The following is a 19,247-nucleotide window of genomic DNA, read 5'->3' as shown; positions in this document are numbered from 1 at the left end:
TTCACAGATTTTGTCCAGCGCGCAGCGATTGCAATAATATAGCTCAAGGAGAGAGATTCTGAGGTTATAAAAGTAAAGAAAATTTTGTGTACAGAAAAGTGTAAGATATAATATAGAATAGAATATGAAAGTAGCCTCATACAAAAAATGTTAGCAAAAACTTTTTTTCTGAATCCGTCGTGAACGACTTTGCATTGACGAGTTTCCCCAACAAATTAAAGTTGATTAAACAAACCTTTCACGTGAAACGTGAAGAAAGGAAACAAATCCTCTGAATAAAATTAAATGCAAATCCAGGACCGAAAGGCTCAAAACCTGTCTGAAAATAAGGAATCTATAGTATTGAGCGCGACAAAAGACCGTGGTTTGCCCAATCTTCAATGATTTCCGAAGCTAGAACATGTTTAATTTTTCCTTTGGTTCTAGCCTTACCCCACTACCAAAACGTACTCGTAGTATATACGAAAAAGGCGAGATAATATAGCACAAAGAGATTATTTTAACTCCTGCAACGATCACAAGCGCAAATCTCGCGTGTGTTACTCCGGGATAGCTAAGCATCGTTTTGCCGTCGTATGTAAACCACTTGGGATATTGAGAGAACGCGAAAACAATTTGTAAACAATGACGTGCTACTGAAGAATACTTTATAATAGTCTGTGCATAAAACCTTTTGAACAAATCAGTTTTAATGTCTTGCGGAGATTTTTTATGATGAAAAATAAATTCAGTTGTAGGATTTTAACCGGTGAAGTTTTTTTCATGGTTAGGACTTAACTTTTAATTCTTAAATAACGTTATTAGACCACACCACGTCTGAGAGCGAAGAAATCGAAAGACAACGACATCGAGCCGTGTTTCGTTTGTACTGATTCAAACGTCGTCCAACTGTTTTGTTTACTCGCGGTACACTATTTTCCTTTAACAAAACTTGTTTAAGTTGTCTCAGCTTGGATTAACATTGCACGGAGTCGTCGTTTAAATTTACAAAAGTGTTTAGAATGCTTTAACTTGGCAACAATTATCAAGTGAAAGTTGAAATCGCCGACAGCAAACGGAATTGCCGTAAATCTTGAGTACACATGCACATTCGAAAGGTTTTTTTTACTTGTCATTTAGATAAAACTAAAAAAAACTGAAAAACTGAAAACTTGGTAAAACTGAATGTAAAACTTAAAAAACAGATATCGTTAGAAAACTTCAATCTTTGTAGACACTTGAAAACTGCAAGAGTTGACTGCCGGTCACGGTTCTCAAATAATGAAATGACTTGCAGTCGAGACAACCCATACATTCCAAACTATAATATGTTGATGAGGAACTTCTAAGCGATCTCGAAAAGATTTACAAATCTCATAACTAGCGTTCGGTTCACGTTGACTCAGAATTATTTCACTCAGAAATTCCGTGATACCATGCGGGATGTTTTGCATGCGCTTTAATTCCCAAAAGAAAAAAAAAAGGATAAGGTAGTGGTAGATATTTATCAAACCGCTGATGATATTGACCAATGATGCTGATGCGAGTAGTTGTTTTGTTGTATACTAACACAGTGAATTAAAAACTAACTATTCAAACTAAATTATTCCTGCAACGATTACAATGCTTTCGGGCGCAAATCTCCCAGCGGTGAAAAACTGAGAATATTCGGAGTTTGACAAGCTAATCAGAGCGCCCCTTCAGCATTCTCTAGTGTGTCAGTATATACCTCTCACGAATTCTGAAAACTATCAGAATTCTTTTTTTTTTAATTTTTATCTAAGGTCGATAGTGGAACGAGACCTTCAGAGTGAGCTAGCGTCATTCTATAAAACAATAATATACCATGAGTGAATTAGACTTAAAATTGACACAAAATGCTCTAAATTACAGTAGCTCTGAAAATAATTGGTCAAAAGAAACAATAGAAGGCAAGAGGGAAATGTTCTCATCGACAATTCTTTTCCAAATTTCAGAGATGTTTTGCGTTCTTCTTCTTTTCTTTTTTTAAAGCGTTAACACTTGGATTAGGAAAAGTCACTGGTAAAATGCATCGATTTAGAAAAATTCGTCTCCCTAAATGTCAATTTTTCTTCATAAAATGAGCAGCCTTAGCAATAGACCTTTTCAGTTGTCACGAAATTTAAAATGGTTACACAAGAATTCGAAATGGAAAGAAAAGTGAACGCTATGATATAAACAGAATATGAAAGTGACCTCAAAAAAAAACTTTTTTAACAAAAACTTTTCCTAATCCCGTTGTGAACTAATTTACTTTGGTGTTTATTTCCACAAACTTAAGTTTATAACTTAAACAAGCCTAAACAGGAAACTTTAAAAAAGGAAACAAAACCCTTGGTTAAATTCCAAAGCAAATCCAGGACCGAAAAGGCACAAAACTTGTCTGATAATAAAAAATATACAGTATTGAGCGTGACAAAGTGTTGTGGTTTACCCAACCTTCAATGATTTGCGAAGCTTGAATATTTTTTTCCCTTGCACTGCGTGTAATGAAATGGAATTTTTGGAGCTGAGATATTTCACGATACCCGACGAGTCGCAGATCGGAACGCAACGTGTCGGGAAACGTGGCGTGTCGGAGAGTGTCGTGTTCCTGACACCCACGACAGGGCGTGTCATGACAAGTCATGTCCTGTGTACGTTAATCGCAGCGCGTCAAAGAATATCAAGAGTCTGATACTTAACGGCACGGATATATTTTGTCGTAGAATAAATTTATTTTGCATACCTTTGTCCTAGCAAATTACTTGGAAACCACAAACGCTTGTGCTGTTTTGTCCCTTCAGAATTTTATAGTTAAAAAGGCGTGGAGAACATATGGCCGACTGTTCATCTCTAGCGATCGCAAGGATTCGAAATGGCTGAAACCTCATTTCTTGAAAAATAATAATCCATGCGGGAACATATCCAAAATAGAACACGATACGTCCAGACATTTTTAGCAAAAATACCTTGCTATCGGACCTGTGAGTTTATACCTGCGACATTTATTCACAAGGCGCATTAAATCCAAATCTACCGAACACATAAGTAATGTTTTAAGCATCGCTTTATTGACACTAACACTCTGTTGCAGACATTTGTTGTGTTTCCTGACCATCCTTAAATTGGTGCAATATACTAAACACCGGCTTTAAATGATTTTTTATCAGTTGGTTGGTCTACAATCAGGTGAAGGGATTACCAAAACGTATCGTGGCATTTCGAAATGAAAGCGAAAAGCCAAACGTAACGTTCTGTACTCCTGTCTAATTCCCTGCTTTTAGTTTATCTAATCAAATATCCACCGCGGGAGAAATATGATGTTTAAAAGTCTCGTTGTCATGGCTTTCTAAAGGCCTATTTACACGGTACGACTTTGTCGCATGCGACAAGCTTACGACAGGCCTACGACACGAATTGTATCGTGTAAATCAAACCTACCACTCGCTTACGACTGTCGTGCACGTCACGAAAAATGTCGTAGGATTTTAAAACATGTTTTAAAACGCTGCGACAATCGTAGCCGAAATTGATGGAAAATGACGTATTTTGTGACAAATTTCTACTGAGTAGGGGAGGAAGGTGAAATTTCTTGCGTCAAAATGGCAGAGGAAGTCGCCTCCGGAAAGTCGAAGACTGCTTCCAAAGCGAAAAATACATTCTCAGATGAGGAAACAGAGAATATGATATCACTGTGGAGCGAGGAAGAGGTTCTTTTCCTTCTCTTGCAAATTAGGGACCTTAAGCAGTCAGGACGGCAACGCCAGTGAAGACTTCAATTAAAAATGAATTTCTGCCGTTAATTAGAATTTCAAAAATGGCTGAATGTGTTCACCGTCTCATACGGCGCCACACCTCAACTTCAGCATAACGTATAAAAGAGGCGTTGAGTTCCAAATGGAAATTAAAACAACTTGCCGTCGCGGTTTCGGTTTCACGTTGTTGTTTTGCATGGGACGGCTATGAAATGTACAAAATTTTCAAACGCACGTGCTGAGCTATTGTTTTGTTAATTAAATCTATTGTTTTTCCATGTCCTCTTTGCCGTCGCTGTCGTGGTTTGCTTAAGGTCCCTATTATTGAAACAATGACCGCGGCCGAAATGAGTGGAATTGCACGCGATTTTGGCATGTCGTAGGTGAAAATGTCGTGCGCGTGTAAATTGTCCTAAGTCATGTCGTAGGCCTGTCCTAAGCTTGTCGCATGCGACAAAGTCGTACCGTGTAAATAGGCCTTAAGGGTCCTACTAATACATTACATCCGACAAACCTTGTGGCCTCATGCAATACAAATAAGTAGCGACAAACGAAATTAAGAATTACGCCGGTACCGTCACACCGCCGATAAATTGTTGATAAGTTTGTATTTTTAAGCGTAGCGCTGGTGGGTATTATTGCACGTTATTGTTCGCCTAGTTGTCACATTGTAAAATTATTCCGATTTCTTCGAGAAGTTGAAGCGTGAGATTTTTTTAAGGTGAACGCACGAGAAGATAATTTCGAACGCTGAAGACCATCTAAACTAAGGGGTCTGGGGGCAGAAAATGTTAACATCTTGGGTGTCGGAAATGCCATTTCCTGCGTTTTATTGCAGGAAAATTTAGGTAAATAAATACGAAAGGAAAATGAACTTTCTCCGCGATTCGTATGATATCGGTTTTCAAGCGCAATTTAACGCAGAATTCCCTCGTCAGGTAATTAATTTTTCTTGCATTGCATAATTGAATGAAAATAGGAGAAAAAGAAAACAGTTATAATCTTGTTTGTTTTTATCCTGAGTGCGCGCCCCAGAAAGCCATTTCAAAGTCAACTATTGGAACTGTCATTGCGTTAGCGAATAGGAAGCGTGGTCAGTCGTACACGGTTGAATCTTTGACGACTTTATTTGTACCTTGCGCTTGTTTTCATATTTGTTTTCAACCTTTTAACATACTTCACACTATATTGAGGATAATAGATTATTTCAGTGAGTTTATAAGCCGTCTATATTAACATATTTGTTCAAATTTTCGAAATCATTTGCTCGAGAAGGAAAATCATTGACACCTTTCACCTTTTTGGTGGCAAAACCGTTGTCGCTTCTTTGTCTTGTTTGGTTGAACTTTTGCTTGCCATTTTCTGGGCCGTGTTCACAGGATTTTCTCGCTTTTATGCCTCTCCAAGAATTTGTAGTTCATTTCGAAACAGGGAAGAACCTATGGCTCACTATCAAAAACGCTTTTGTTTGTTTTTTAGCTCTTCAACACATGACAATGGTTTAGAAAACACTTTTAAAGGACATTGCAGAAAACTTTGCTAACAGATGCTAACAAACTCCTATTTCTCCAAGCAAAAGGACACTAATCCGGAAGTTAAAATTTGCGAAACAAAACGTTGCAGAACATGCCCTTATTTAAAACAGGGTAAAGACCTCACCTTCTCCGCCACGAATGAAACATTTCGGATAAAACACTCAATGAACTGCACCTCAACGAACTTGATATACGTAATAACATGCATGTGCAGGATTTGGACAAATTAGAGACCCACACACACGTATGCTGGGAGTCAGCAAGCATATTGATGAATGTGCGGCAGGATTGACCCCTCAGTTCACTATCTTTCCGTTTCACAAGATTCTCAGCCCCTCCGAGGTCATGAGAAAGAACAAAGAGAGGCTTATAAGCGCTCGTCCGAAAGTTCTGTCTGACGAGCGCTTAGGCGCGAACCTCAGAGTCACAGAGAATCGATGCGTCCTCTTTAATTCTTTAACTTATGTATATGTATATTTATATATGTATATATCATAAACTTTGTCTTTATTTCGTTGTGACAACCCAATATATGAAAAGTTACGTAATGATAACGTATATATTTTGGGCCTTTCTATCCAAGAATAAAAAAAAATAAAACAACTTTTTTAGAGGACTGTTATTCTCTGAACTTTGTTCTCGTATACCATGCAATTGAAAATTTATTTACTTATTTTTGATAGGCGATTGAACAACAACCAGTTGAAGAACTTACCACCAGGCATTTTCAGTAGCAATACTCAGCTGGAGTGGCTGTAAGTTTGGAGTCTCTCTCAATATTGGTGTTAGAGGAACGCATGGAAACCAACCATCAAAGCAGATATTTGAATGCGTGGGTGCTATCGCATATTAGGGTTTATATCCTCATAGAACCGCGTTAACACTTGGATTAGGAAAAGTCACCTGGAAAATACATCGGTTTTGGAAAATTCGTTCGCCAAATAGATCGTCAGAGAGAAATTTGAAGACAAACTTGTTAAATTAATACTTCGAGGATGGAATTTCCCCCTTAGACCCTTCCTTCTTCCTTCCTTCTTTCTCAAGTACTCAAGTTATCAAGTAAAGAATATTCTATGGGGTTCAGTGTTCAGGTCTGTGTGTTAGTTCTTTTCTGATTATTAACCTTTACACGGAGAGATGACAAAAAATAATTTAAAAAATCAGCCTAGTGACAACAGTAGCCTTGTTCAATTTAACCGAGCCCAGTTTGAATGAGCCAATCAAAACACTAGAAGTGCAATAACTAAGAATAAGAGTTCAAAAAGTGTCATGCACCCTTAATTCCTCTTCAAGTGTCTACTAAAAAATATTACGGTATGCCATAAATTTGCAAACTTTGCTAATCTGAAGAAATTGATTGAGAGGCCAGAAGGGGGTACCAATCCCATTAACCAGCCCCTCCTAAGTCGAGACCCAACTTTCGAGCGTCTCCGAATGATCTTGCCTCGAGCTCAATGGACTAACAAAATACTTTTGGTAAACACCTCAATATAGGGCGAACTCCTGTTGAATTGTAAAGTTTTTATACAGATATCCGGGTCCCTATAACCGTAATTCAATTTAACCGCTACTGTTTATATTTCTAATAAAGTGGATGTAAGCGTGATACAGGCAACATAAGACCTGTGAAAAAACCTCATTAAATACCATCGCGGTGAAAGCTTCATATATTCTATATCCTCCCGGAAAAAAACCAAAACAGAAACCACTTTGTCTTTTGAGTTTTGGGGTAGACCCTTTAAACTAGCAAAGTTTTATTGAAATCGGTGAGATAGCATGTAGCACAACTGCCATGTGCTCTCGTAAACACAATCTTAAAAACAAAAATTATCATCCCAAAAAAAGCTTTTAAACTATCAAGGCGTCATGTTTTCCCTTAAGCTTGGAATCTCTTGCGACGTTTTCGCGTCAAACAGCTTTTACTTTAACTCAACTTTATCTACATTCACGTTTGAATCTTGTACATTTCTAACATTCGATCTTGTCAATTTCTCATCGCGAAACCTGAAAACAAGGAAACAAAGTCTTTGGTTAAAATCAAAAGCAAATCCAGTACCGAAAAGGCAGAAACATGTCTGAATATGTATAAAATATAGCCTTGTGCGTGACAAAGGGTCATGGTTTTCCTAACCTTCAATGATTTGCAAAGTTGGAACAACTTTTTTTTCTAGGTTTTCGCCATACCCTATCGCCGGAACGTACTTGTATTATTGTTACGGGAAAATTTACTGATTTTCCCGTGTGTGCTATTCGAAACATTTAACTGGAGTAAAAAATGGCGCTGTTCATTTTTTTTTCGAAAATTCCGCCATTTCACGTTCGTGTTGCTATGGTTTAACGTTGTCGTCCCCAGTTTCCCCCACGCGCGAGTCTCTACCATGCGCAGGGGTTTTTCAGTTCTGTCCAGCCCGCGCAGAACAAGATTCTTCCTTCTCTCAAAACGGCTTAACTTTGAACCATCGCAAATAATCAAGAGTATTATATCTTGTGCGACCCGGGCTTAAAACACTATGAGGACTGAAGAAAACTTTTCAGGAATTTCAACTATCGTCGACCTATGTTCAGAAAGATCAACCTCATTATTAACTCAACTCACCTTTCACGTTTAATCTCTGCAAACTGGACTTTTCACATATGTGATCATAATAGAAGCTTTCCCCAAACCAAGAAGCGCAGTTTTCACAAAATTTCCTTCTCAATTGATCCGTACTTTCACCTATTATGCTGCCTTGGTGAAGAACTCTCAGCAACCATTAATATGCTAGCGAGGTAAGTGCCGACAGTCGTGCCGACAAAATGCGTGACATTCAATGAGACTGCGCTTATTGGTTAGTCTTACTCACATGGTTGCTCTAGAAGTAGATTATTGGCTTACGGGTCGCTTAGACGAAATAGAAGCGAAAGAGAAGCGTCGCTCGACCTGTGGACACATTACATAATATTCGCTGGACGATTTTAGTTTTGACATTGAAGTGGATGCATCTTTCTTCCGGAGTGGTAATACCAGTACCACTTTGAGTCGACGACCATTCGGCTCAAACTCATCAACCGGCGCCCGATCAAGCGCAGTTCCATCCCATCCAGAGCCTTTACGAGAAGATTCTATCAGAAATCGGGAGAACCTGGTGGTCTCAAACCGAGAAATTCGACAGTTGTTCGACACAATCAAAGAACTGGAGGATATGGTAAAGCGGCAAAATGCCAAACTATACAGTTTGAGCGTGGAACTGGAAAACGCTTGTAAAGAAGTGGCTGAGGTGAAGACCGAACTACAGACTGTACGACACAAGCTCGATCGCCAACCTCAGTCGACTGAGAAGGAGAATATCCTTCGTGAGCCTGTTCCAAAGCAACTAAAGGTTTGTGCAAATTTTTGTTCCAGCACTGTAGCAATAGGCGTTTCCTTTTAAGCTTCGATTCTGGTATGAGAAGTATTTTAAGCTTGTGGGACAGTATTCCCTTCTTTGTGATGTTAATACCGCATGTCCTATGGCTTGTTTGAAACTAAGCCGAGAATAATAAATACTCGGGGGGCGGCCTCCAAGATTGCTCCAGTGTATGAAGTTTTGAGAATGTCAGACATCATTTGCCTATAGTGCCTGAAAATGAACTTCTGCAATTTAGTTTTAAAGCTACTGAAAAAGGTTACTCCACATAGTTCAGTATAGATTGTTTTTTTCTGTAATAATTTACAAAAATGTCCTTAAGTTAAAAGTAGATGTTATTGTTCATTGAGGTTAAATCGATAAATGAGCATTTAATCATTTTTCTCATGATTTAGAGTCAGACTATCAAAAGTTTGATTGGGTGTTTCGACAGCTACACTGCTAGTCTTCTTCATCAGGTGATGAAGTCAAATGTTTATGTGTTGCTATATGTAGCACCTTGGTGTTTTGTCATTGGTACATTTTGGCCCTCCATCATTGGTATTTTGATCATATTTTGATCCTCATTATTATTCCAACCAGCAGATGTTGTTCTCCCGTAGGTCAGCTTTTTTACTGACTAGCTGTTATGCTTTTTGATTGTGGGCATCCATGCTTAAGGAATTTAAATTCTGCTCTCATTATTGATTAAGAAGCCATCCACATAAAACTTTACCCTAATAACATCAATAGAGAGAGTGGGATCAAAATTTCTGAAGTGTGGATGGCTACAGTCAAAGAGCATCACAGCCGGTCAGTAACAAAGCGGACCTATGAGGGAATAACATCTGCTAGTAGGAATAATTATGAGGATTGAAATTCACCAAGGACAGAGTACTACAACGTACCAATGACAAAACACCAAAGTACTACATATAGCGACATGTAAACATTCAAACATGCTCCCTGACAGACTAGCAGTGTAGCAGTAGGAAACATTGCTGTCAAACTTTTGATAGCCTGACTCTATGTCATGAGACAAATGATTAAACATTTATTTCTTAATTTGTACCTAAGTTGTTTGTTTTTGTAAATAAAATGTCTTGTCTTCTGGCTAGAAATTTTAAACCACACAATTGTAAGCATAATTTGTTACCCATGATATTATTAGAATTTGAACTTAACTCCCTTATTTCACTTTTCACCTTTGATTCCACATACACTGTTCTTATAAGAAAAGTTAATGTTCTTATAATTAATTTTGTTTGAATTTAAGGGTGATGTGCACTTGTTGCACAACAAACAAGAAGTTAAACTTTAGTTTTGTGGAAGTGAAGGGTGAGTAAAAGATATCTATTCAGGATATTAAGAGTTCATCTGTGGAATGTTTTGGAAATGCACCTATCATCAGCCATCTCCTGGAGGGGGGAACCTTGGTTAAGGGAGTGGACTTTGCAAAGGGTGTAGTCAAAGAACTTAATTTCCCTTTCTAGGTGGGGAAAAAGGACAACCAAAGTTAAGAGATTGTCCCTCCTAGAGGGGTGGCACATGTGAGAACAAGAAGCCACATTAAAATTTGCAGGACAAATTAAAGCTTTGCTTACTTGTGACTGAAAAGGATTACTTTCACAAGACAAAAAAAGATTTTACACAATGCTTAATAGTCCTCCATTTTGATCCAAGCAAACCGCGAGGAGATGGAGAAGCCTGTGTTCTTGTGTATTGTGGTCTTTTCTGTCATTTAAAACAACTTGAAGTGACTTGTTTCCGGCTCTCTGCAAAGTCCCCTGATTTTTTGCGAAAATTTCATGAATTAAAATAATGAATACTATTTTTATGTACCAGGTGCTGTGTCAAGATATTACGAAACAAAAAGACAACAATACCTTGACAATCCACCTGACAGAAGAAATAAAGCAGAGAAGACTGCTCAGCAATAAATTGATGCAAATTTCATGAGTGGCAAGGAGAATGGTGAGGGCAGTCAAGAGGATGTGTGGGTTGTGAGGTCACCACTGTGGCATAGTCCACAGCTATCTCCTCTCATAAAGAGACTTCAGGAGAAAATTGACAAACAGCCATCTTCCTCCTGAAGCTCACATCCACAAAATACAAGAGTAGAAGGAGAGCCATCCACACACAGTCTACCAACTTCCTCACCTGCATGGGCACTCCTTCCTGAGAGGTCTCCTTCTCAAAATAGGATTCCTCCCTCCCCACCGTCCCCACAACATTGCAGTGGTGATGAAAGCGATGGGGAACCCTTGCATATGTTGGACACCAGCCCTGTCATAATCCAAAGGAGGCCAAACAGATGGCTACAGTCACTTTGTGACCAAATTAATGCCTAAGTGTTCTTTATTTACATAACTTGTATGTTTTGCCTTCTGTTTATAATTCAGTTCATTTGACAGAATGGCAAGGTGGTTTATGGGTATTAGGGTGAATGGTTCCTTTTTAACCCTAACTCACGAAATGTTTTTTTTTTTTTTGCATATTGCATTAGCTGGTTTCACAAATTGAAAAATTAACAAATGATGCCACTTTCTCTCTCTCTCTCATCTTGATTGGAACATAATCTGCCAGCTATTGCAAACAGTTCAAAAATCTGTGGGAAGAATCCTTAAATAGCATAGAATTTTGTGGTGATCAACTCCGTTTATTGTTGAAGTAATATTAGATGTACTGAAGACCTTTGTAAAGAATGCTACAGTTTTGGATATGCCACAGTTAATTTGATTGGAATGATTTCAAACAAGCTTCTTGAATTATTGTGCTCTTCAAACAACTTTTATGTTAAAGAATTGGCTTTAAAAAGGCACTATCCAGCTTAGTAAATAACCAGGGCCCACTAAGTTGTTAACATGGTATGATTTGATTAGAATTTATTGTAGTTTTTGATAAAATTATATTACTCTCTAACATTAGAGTAGAGACATTTCTTCTTGTTATTCTTGTCTTCATATCTGACTGATGAAAAAATGTCTTTTCATCATACTAAAATTATTGTCGTGGTGTAATGATTTATGTAAATATTGAAAATGTTGCTTTCATCCATGTCAAGCATTAAGCACTTTTGGCTTAGCATATTTAATTATTACACACATTCTAAATTTTTTCCCTTTTTGTGCATAAGGTTAGACTTAGTTGTTAGTCATCACATGATGAAATAGATTCTGTAAATTGGCCATTTTGAGGATTATTAATTAGATATTAAAATAATTTATTGTTTTATAGACTAAAGGTTCTGAGAAAAATACACTAGTAAGAGGGTGCAGAATTATCGGGAGAATTCGTTGCTTTTTCCAAGAACACCTGATAGTATGTAGTGTGGATCAAGAATGCCGAGTGAAATTTCTCGTATCGTGGAATATCAAAATCTAGAATACGAATCTATTCTTCAAGTATCGAGAAATTTCGGGTTCTTGAATATCAAGCCATTCTCATAGTAACGTGGAAAACCGGCTTCTAGAATACAGACCGATTCGTCTAGTACCGTGGAATTTCGAGTTCCTGAATACTACGCGATTCTCGTATTACCGTGGAAAATCGGGTTCTAGAATACAGATCGATTCGTCTGGTACCGTAGAATTTCGGGACAAGAATACTTAGTGAAACTGTTCTCACGGTGGAAAAGACAATTTTTAGAAAGACACGAAAGAAAGACACAATTTGACTGACCGCGCGCTCGTATACGGTACGCCATTATTTGCGGCAAATCTGAAAGTATAAGGAAATTTCCAGGTCTCCACACGCCGCGTTTCAATGACGTATCCTGACATCGGATTTTCCATACGACGGGTTAAGTCCGAATTGGAACGAATAAAGTTCCTGACACTCGGTGGACACATCGCATGTCTTGGAACACGGTACGTCCGGATATGTCTGTGTTCTCGAAGAATACGGGTCTGTATCGTGTGGTTTCAGCACCGCGATACGCCCTATCTCACACAGTGTGGGTATTAGCCATATCCAGCTACCGAAACTTACTCGTAGTATTTACGAAAAGCTAAACGTAACGATCGGTACTCCTGTCTAATTCCCTGCTTTTAGTTTATCTAATCGAATATCCATCGCGGGGAATTATGATTTTCACAAGTCTCGTTATCATTGTGTTGATCGTTTTATAATGGTCGCAATAATGTATCACATCACATCCCACAAACTCTGTAGCCTCATGCAATGCACGTATATGGCGACGAACGAAATTACGAATCTCGCCGCTACCGTCACACCGCCGATGAATTGTTAAACCGTTTGTATTTTTGAACGTAGCGCTGGTGGTAATTATTGCACGATATTGTTCGCCTAGTTATCACATTGTAAAAATATACCGATCGAGAAGTTGACATCCTCCAGGTGTAGCGTCAAACTTTTTTGTGAACGCACGAGGAGATAATATCGAGCGGTGAAGGCCGTCCAAACTAAGAAATCTGGGTAATTAAGTGTTAACAACTGGGTTGAAAACGTAAATTAGCCACCGTAAAGGGTAAAAAAGCTGACGTTTCGAGCGTTAGCCCTATCGCTCTACCAACGCAGCACCACAGTTTCTTTAGAAACTTACCCCTTTATAAGAAATCTGGGGGCATGCTCTTACAGAACATTTTTAAATCTAGGGTTTCGGAAATGCCATTTCCTGCGTTTTTTTTTTTTTGTTTTTTGTTTTTTTGCAATTTAGGCAAATAAATTAAAATGATTTTGTCGGTGTTTTAGTTTCCCCACATCCAGTATTATCGGTAAATAAGGCACAATTTTAGGGCTGGCTGCGGAAAATATTACATACATTTGTACACCGGTATCATGCAGCTATGTGGCACCGTTCGAAAAGGCCACTTCTGAGCATGTTTAAAAACTAACTTCCCGTATGGAAACCCAGACTGGGCCGCAAACCAGTCGTAACACGAGAAAATTGTCCTTACTCTTCTCTGCCAACGTCTGTCTATTCCACAAATTCTTAATTATTAGTTCATTATTTTTCCCTGTCATACTTCTTTTGGTATCTTAATTAACTACCCTACCCCCCACCCTCATGAAAACAAATAACGTCGCCTGACTCATGAAGTGGTCTACACTTCATATCAGTTCGTATAGTAAAGCCTTGTGTATTATAACAATAGGTGATTGGAAGATACAGAGGGAGTAGAGAGCAATTTTTAAAGTGTTCAGTTGACTGTTTCCAATGCTTCGAATAGAAAACCCTCAGTCACTTTGTTCTACAATATAGCTCGTTTTCTTTCTGCAACTACAAAGGAGGCATCGCTTTATTGACGCTTACAGTCTGTTTACAAGCATTTTCTGTGTTTCTTGACCTTCCTTAACTGGTATAACGTACTAAATGATGTGATTAAATGATTTTTTGTCAGGCGGTTGGACAACAATCAGTTGAAGGGATTACCATCAGACATTTTCAGCAAAAACATCTTGCTATCGTACTTGTAAGTTTATACTTTTCTTTATTTATTCAAAAGACGCTTTAAATCCAAATCTACTGAACAGACAAATAATGCTTCATCTCTAAATGACCGATATGTCCTCTTTCCTCTAATGCTGATGCACAGTACCCTTGGATCCACCTCTCCCTTGTTTTGACCTCTACTCTATGTGCTACTTCTCGTCTCCCTAAATGATAATTTTTCTTCATAAAATGACCAGCTCTAGAAATAAACCTCTTTAGCTGTGTGGTCACGTAGTTAGAAATGGGTAAACAAGGATTCGAAATGGGTGCTTAAGTATGTGCTGCAGACGACATTTTATAAAAGAAATTCTTTCTTCTCTCGCCGAAATTTCCATATTCACGGACAAATCAGCTCTCCATTCACCGCGATAATATACAAATGGGGGACTATTGAAGTGGAGTCTTTTGAAAACAATAATTTGGATTCAGTAAAACAAACTTACGAGCACACGATCTTGAAAGCTTACTTGAAAAAACATATGAAGCCGGTACAAAAGGGAGGCAAATATCTTACAAAAAGAAGGCTCAAGGATTTTGTGACTTAAGCTTAGAATGAAACCATTTTCTGTCCATAACTGTAAAGTTAGTTTTGTGTGACGTAAATATATTTGTGCACTTTGGTTACCCAATCGACAGCCGATCAAAGTTCTCAAACTACTGAATGAACGGAAGTTTGAAATTTCTCTAAAAATTCAACAAATTGAGAGAGCCTACAGAATCCAAACCATCATATGTCGACGAGGAACCGCAAAGTGATCCCAAAGTGATTTATAAATCTCATGTCTAGCGTTCGATGATCCTTAACGCTGGTCTCAGAATACAGAGCCATGGACGTTGACACAAAATTGAGGTCGACTGCCGGTCACGGTTCCCAAATAACTACATGACTTGCAGTTGGAAATTTACCGAAAATTTAAGGAACCTGAGAAAGCCCATACATTCCGAACTATTAAATGTTGATTAGAAGCTTCTGCGCTCTCTCGAAGACATTTATAAATCTCATTTCTAGCGTTCGGTTTCTCTGACTCAGAATGCACGCACTAAGAAATTCAGTGATACTGCCCGGGATGTTTCGTATGCGTTTTAATCGCAAAAAAAGAAAAAAAAAAAGAAAGAAAATAGAAGAAAAGGAATAAAAATTACATCGATTGTGAATATATGGAAGTCATATATTTGAACTGAGGTTACAGACGTGAATATGAAAGCGATCTTCGCAGTAATGAACACTACTTAAGCTCAGGGTTTATTTGGAACCAACACAGTGACCAGCTCCCACTTGGCTTGTTAGCTCAGTTGATAGAGCACTGCACCGGTATCGCAGAGGTCATGGGTTCAAATCCCGTACAGGCCTTCTTTTCACTACTACTTAAGTAGTGTTTTTTACTGCGAAGATCGTTTTCATATTCCAAAATTACATCGAAACAGATTGGTCGGGGTACCAATTGTTCTAGTTTAAGTCTTTCCTCTTAAGAAATTCTTCACAGCCTACAGCTATTCAGCAAAGTGGAGGTAACTAGCGGCACCCACAAATTTGTTAGCAATCATAAAATAGAAATCCTGATAATGATTTGTAATAGGCAAACAACACCAGGCATTGGGAGAACGCTTTTCTCCCCGTTGATATCCATTATTTTCCGGCGCTTAAATTAAGGTTGTCTCCGTTGTGTCCTTTTTCCAAGCCTTTTGGGTGTACAATATTTTTCAAATTTGTTACGGGTGACAGGAATATTTAGTGGATGAGGAGTGTGTACAGCATTGAATCAAATGAATTGTTTCTTTCTCGAGAGATTTTGAGGTTACAAATGTAAAGAATGTAAAGAAAGTTTTATGTGGCAATATAAAATGGAATATGAAAGTAGCCTCGTACAAAAACCTTTAACAAAAAACGTTTCTCTGAATTCCGTGGTGAACGATTTTGCATTGGCGATTTTCCCCAACAAATTGAACTTGGCTACTTAAACAAGCCTTTCACGTGAAACGTGAAGAAAGGAAGCAAATGCCTTGGATAAAATCCAACGCAAATCCACGATCGGAAGGCACAAAAATGAAAATATAGAATATATAGTCTTGAGCGTGGCAAGGGATCGTGGTTTTCCAACTTTCAATGATTTGCGGAGCTAAAACATGTTCAATTTTTCCCTTGGTTTTAGCCTTACCCTACCACCGAAATGTACTCATAGTATATACGAGACCATTGAGATAATATAGCACAGAGAGGTAATTTTAATGGCTATTACCCTGCAACGGCTAAAAGCGCAAATCTCGTGTGCGTTGCTCCGGGATAGCTAAGCATCATTTTGCCGTCGTATATAAACCACTTTGGATGTTGAGAGAACGCGAAAACAATTTATAAACAATAACGCGTAAGTGAAGAATTCGGTATTCCTGTCTAATTCCTTGCTTTTAGTTTATCTAATCAAATATCCACCGCGGGGGGAATTATGATATTAAAAAGTCTCGTTGTCATTGTGATATTGGCTTTCTAAGGGTCGTACTATTACATTACTTCCGACAAACCTTGTTGCTTCATGCAATGCACGTATGTAGCGACGAACGAAATTACGAATAACGCCGGTACCGTCACACCGCTGATAAATTGTTGATAAGTTTGTATTTTTAAGCGTAGCGCTGGTGGGTATTATTGCACGTTATTGTTCGCCTAGTTGTCACATTGTAAAATTATTCCGATTTCTTCGAGAAGTTGAAGCGCGAGATTTTAAGGTGAACGCACGAGAAGATAATTTCGAGCGCTGAAGACCGTCTAAACCAAGGGGTCTGGGGGCAGAAAATCTTTGCATGAAGGGTCTCGAAAATGCAATTTCCTGCGTTTTCTGCAGGAAAATCTAGGTTGATAAATACGAATAAATGAAAATGCTCTTGTTCGTGGTCTAGTTTCCCCATCTCTAGTGCTATCAGTAAGGCAAAAGTTTACGGCTGGCCGCAGACAGTGTTACATACATTTGTAGACCGGTATCCTGCAGCTGTGTAATTATCTTATTTTTTAGCAAAAGACATTTGCAGAAACGAGTTATTTTATGGACTGAATTTTTATTGCCACATCGAAAAAGCCGATCGGTTTTCAAGTGCAATTTAACGCGGAATTCCCTCGTCAGGTAATGAATTTTCCTTGAATCACAAAATTGAATGAAAATAAGAAAAAACGAAAACAGTTATAATCTTGTTTGTTTTTATCCTGGGCGCGCGCCCCAGAAAGCCATTTCAAAGTCAACTGTTCGAAAATTCATTGCGTCAGCGAATAGGAAGCATGGTCAGTCGTACGCGTTTGAATCTTCGACGACTTTAATTTTCCCTCTGCTTGTTTTTACATTTGTTTTTAAACTTTTTTTATACAACTTCACACTATATTAAGGATAATAGATGTATTTCACTGAGTTTACAAGCCATTTATCTTTAAAACATTTTTTCAAATTTTCAAATTATTTGCTCGAGAAGGAAAACAATTTACACCTTTTACTTCTTTGGTGGCAAAACTGAAAGAAATAAAGTGTCCAAGCCAAAGCACTGAAAGTTTAAAATCGCGATGAAAGGTATTTATATCTTCTTCTGTATATATGACAATCGACCCTGGGCCGTTTTCAACTCGCAATTCCGCGCTTAATACTTCGCTTCGTTGACCAATCAGAATGCGATATTTTATTCAATTAAGCGATTCTGAGACTGATCAATGGAGCTTTTAATGTCATTTGAGCCGACTCGCTTTGTGCGCTGAAGAATTTTGCCTGCTACAGTTCGCGAGACACTGACAAATTTGTACACAGTTTATGTCACTTCATTCATGACCAATAGTGTAACCAAATTCGATAGGTATCCAATTTGATGATAAAGAATGCTGTTTTATCAGCCTGAGAATAAACCTACATTTTCTCACTCATGAAAATATCTTTAACGTATCGGTGGAAGTTAAATAGGAACTGGTCTTATAACTAGGTGATAAACAGTTATAAACAAAATATGAGTGTGTTTTTTTTTAATTTCTGCTCCCGCTTTCCGCCCTCAAATAGATCCCTCTCCTGCCGTCTGCCCTCCCCAGGCTCCCTCCCCCGTCCCCCCTGTCCCCCCTGTTACAATTGTCTCCCTCCACTAAGGCCAAAAACCTAAGTAAAAACTGACAACCTCACAGATAAAGGTCTTACCTCAGTGGCACAGTTCGAAGAGGCCGCCTCTGCGCATGTTCAAAAATTAAATTTCCCTTATGGAAACTCAGATTGTGCCGAGTGTCAAACAGTCGTAACATCAGAAAATTTTCCCTACTCTTTTCTGCCAAAGTCTCTCTATTCCAGACATTCTCTATTATTAATTCAATATTTTCCCCTTTCAAACTTCTTTTAATATCTTTCATATTTTAGGCCCTTATACCAGAGCATGCTAAAAGAAGTAACGAGTTTATTTTTCTAGCCTCTTATTCTCTGAACTTTGTTGTTGTATACCATGCAGTTGAAAATACATTGACATATTTTTGATAGGCGGTTGAACAACAACCAGCTGAAGAGTTTACCATCAGGCATTTTCAGCAACAATACCCAGCTGTACTAGCTGTAAGTTTGGAGTCTTTCTCAATATTGTTTTAAGAGGAACGCATGGAATCCAACCTTCAAAGCAGACATTTGAATGCGTGGGTGATATCGCATATTCAATATACGAAAAAACGTTTCAAAGAACTTTTTCTAGTATGGGTCATATCTTAATTAAGCTGCATTAATACCTGGACTAGGAGAAAGTTCTTTGAAACGTCTATTGGTTTAGGAAAATTCGTACGCTAAATAGATTATCAAAGAAAAATTTGTAAGGAAATTTAGTAAAGGAATCATTGTATTATTGAATGTTCACCTTCGATTTTCCTCTCATTCTTCACCAGTCTAGTTGTCAAGTCAAGAATATTCTATGCATTTCAGTGTTCAGATATGTGTTTTCCTCTGATCTCTCTCCTTTACACAAAGGGAAGAAGAAAAAGAAAAAAAAACAAGAACAAAACAAGAACAAAAAATAATCAGCCTTGTGACTCCTGTAGCCTAGTCAAAAAGTGCGAGCCAATTTTAAATGCGCGCGTCAAAACACTCAAAGTGCAACAACTGAAAATGAGAATTTAAAAATGTGTTACGCACTCTTGGTTTCTCTTCAAGAGTCTATGAAAAAA

General features: G+C 38.1%; 1 protein-coding gene and 1 long non-coding RNA gene across 2 annotated transcripts in view; both read left to right on the top strand.

The window, feature by feature from the left end:
* Positions 1–19,247, top strand: part of LOC149052402 (uncharacterized) — a 320,642-nt gene that overhangs the window by 78,780 nt on the left and 222,615 nt on the right. The window lies entirely within an intron of this gene.
* On the top strand, positions 7,567–11,871 carry LOC149052414 (uncharacterized). Its single transcript, XR_016183318.1, has 2 exons — positions 7,567–8,631; positions 9,914–11,871. It is a non-coding gene; the product is annotated as an uncharacterized LOC149052414 (long non-coding RNA).

Source organism: Pocillopora damicornis, chromosome 1, assembly GCF_964200805.1.
Source record: "Pocillopora damicornis chromosome 1, jaPocDami1.2, whole genome shotgun sequence".
Lineage (NCBI taxonomy): Eukaryota > Metazoa > Cnidaria > Anthozoa > Scleractinia > Pocilloporidae > Pocillopora > Pocillopora damicornis.
Note: the sequence above shows the minus strand (reverse complement) of the source record. Positions and strands in the feature narration are given on the sequence as shown.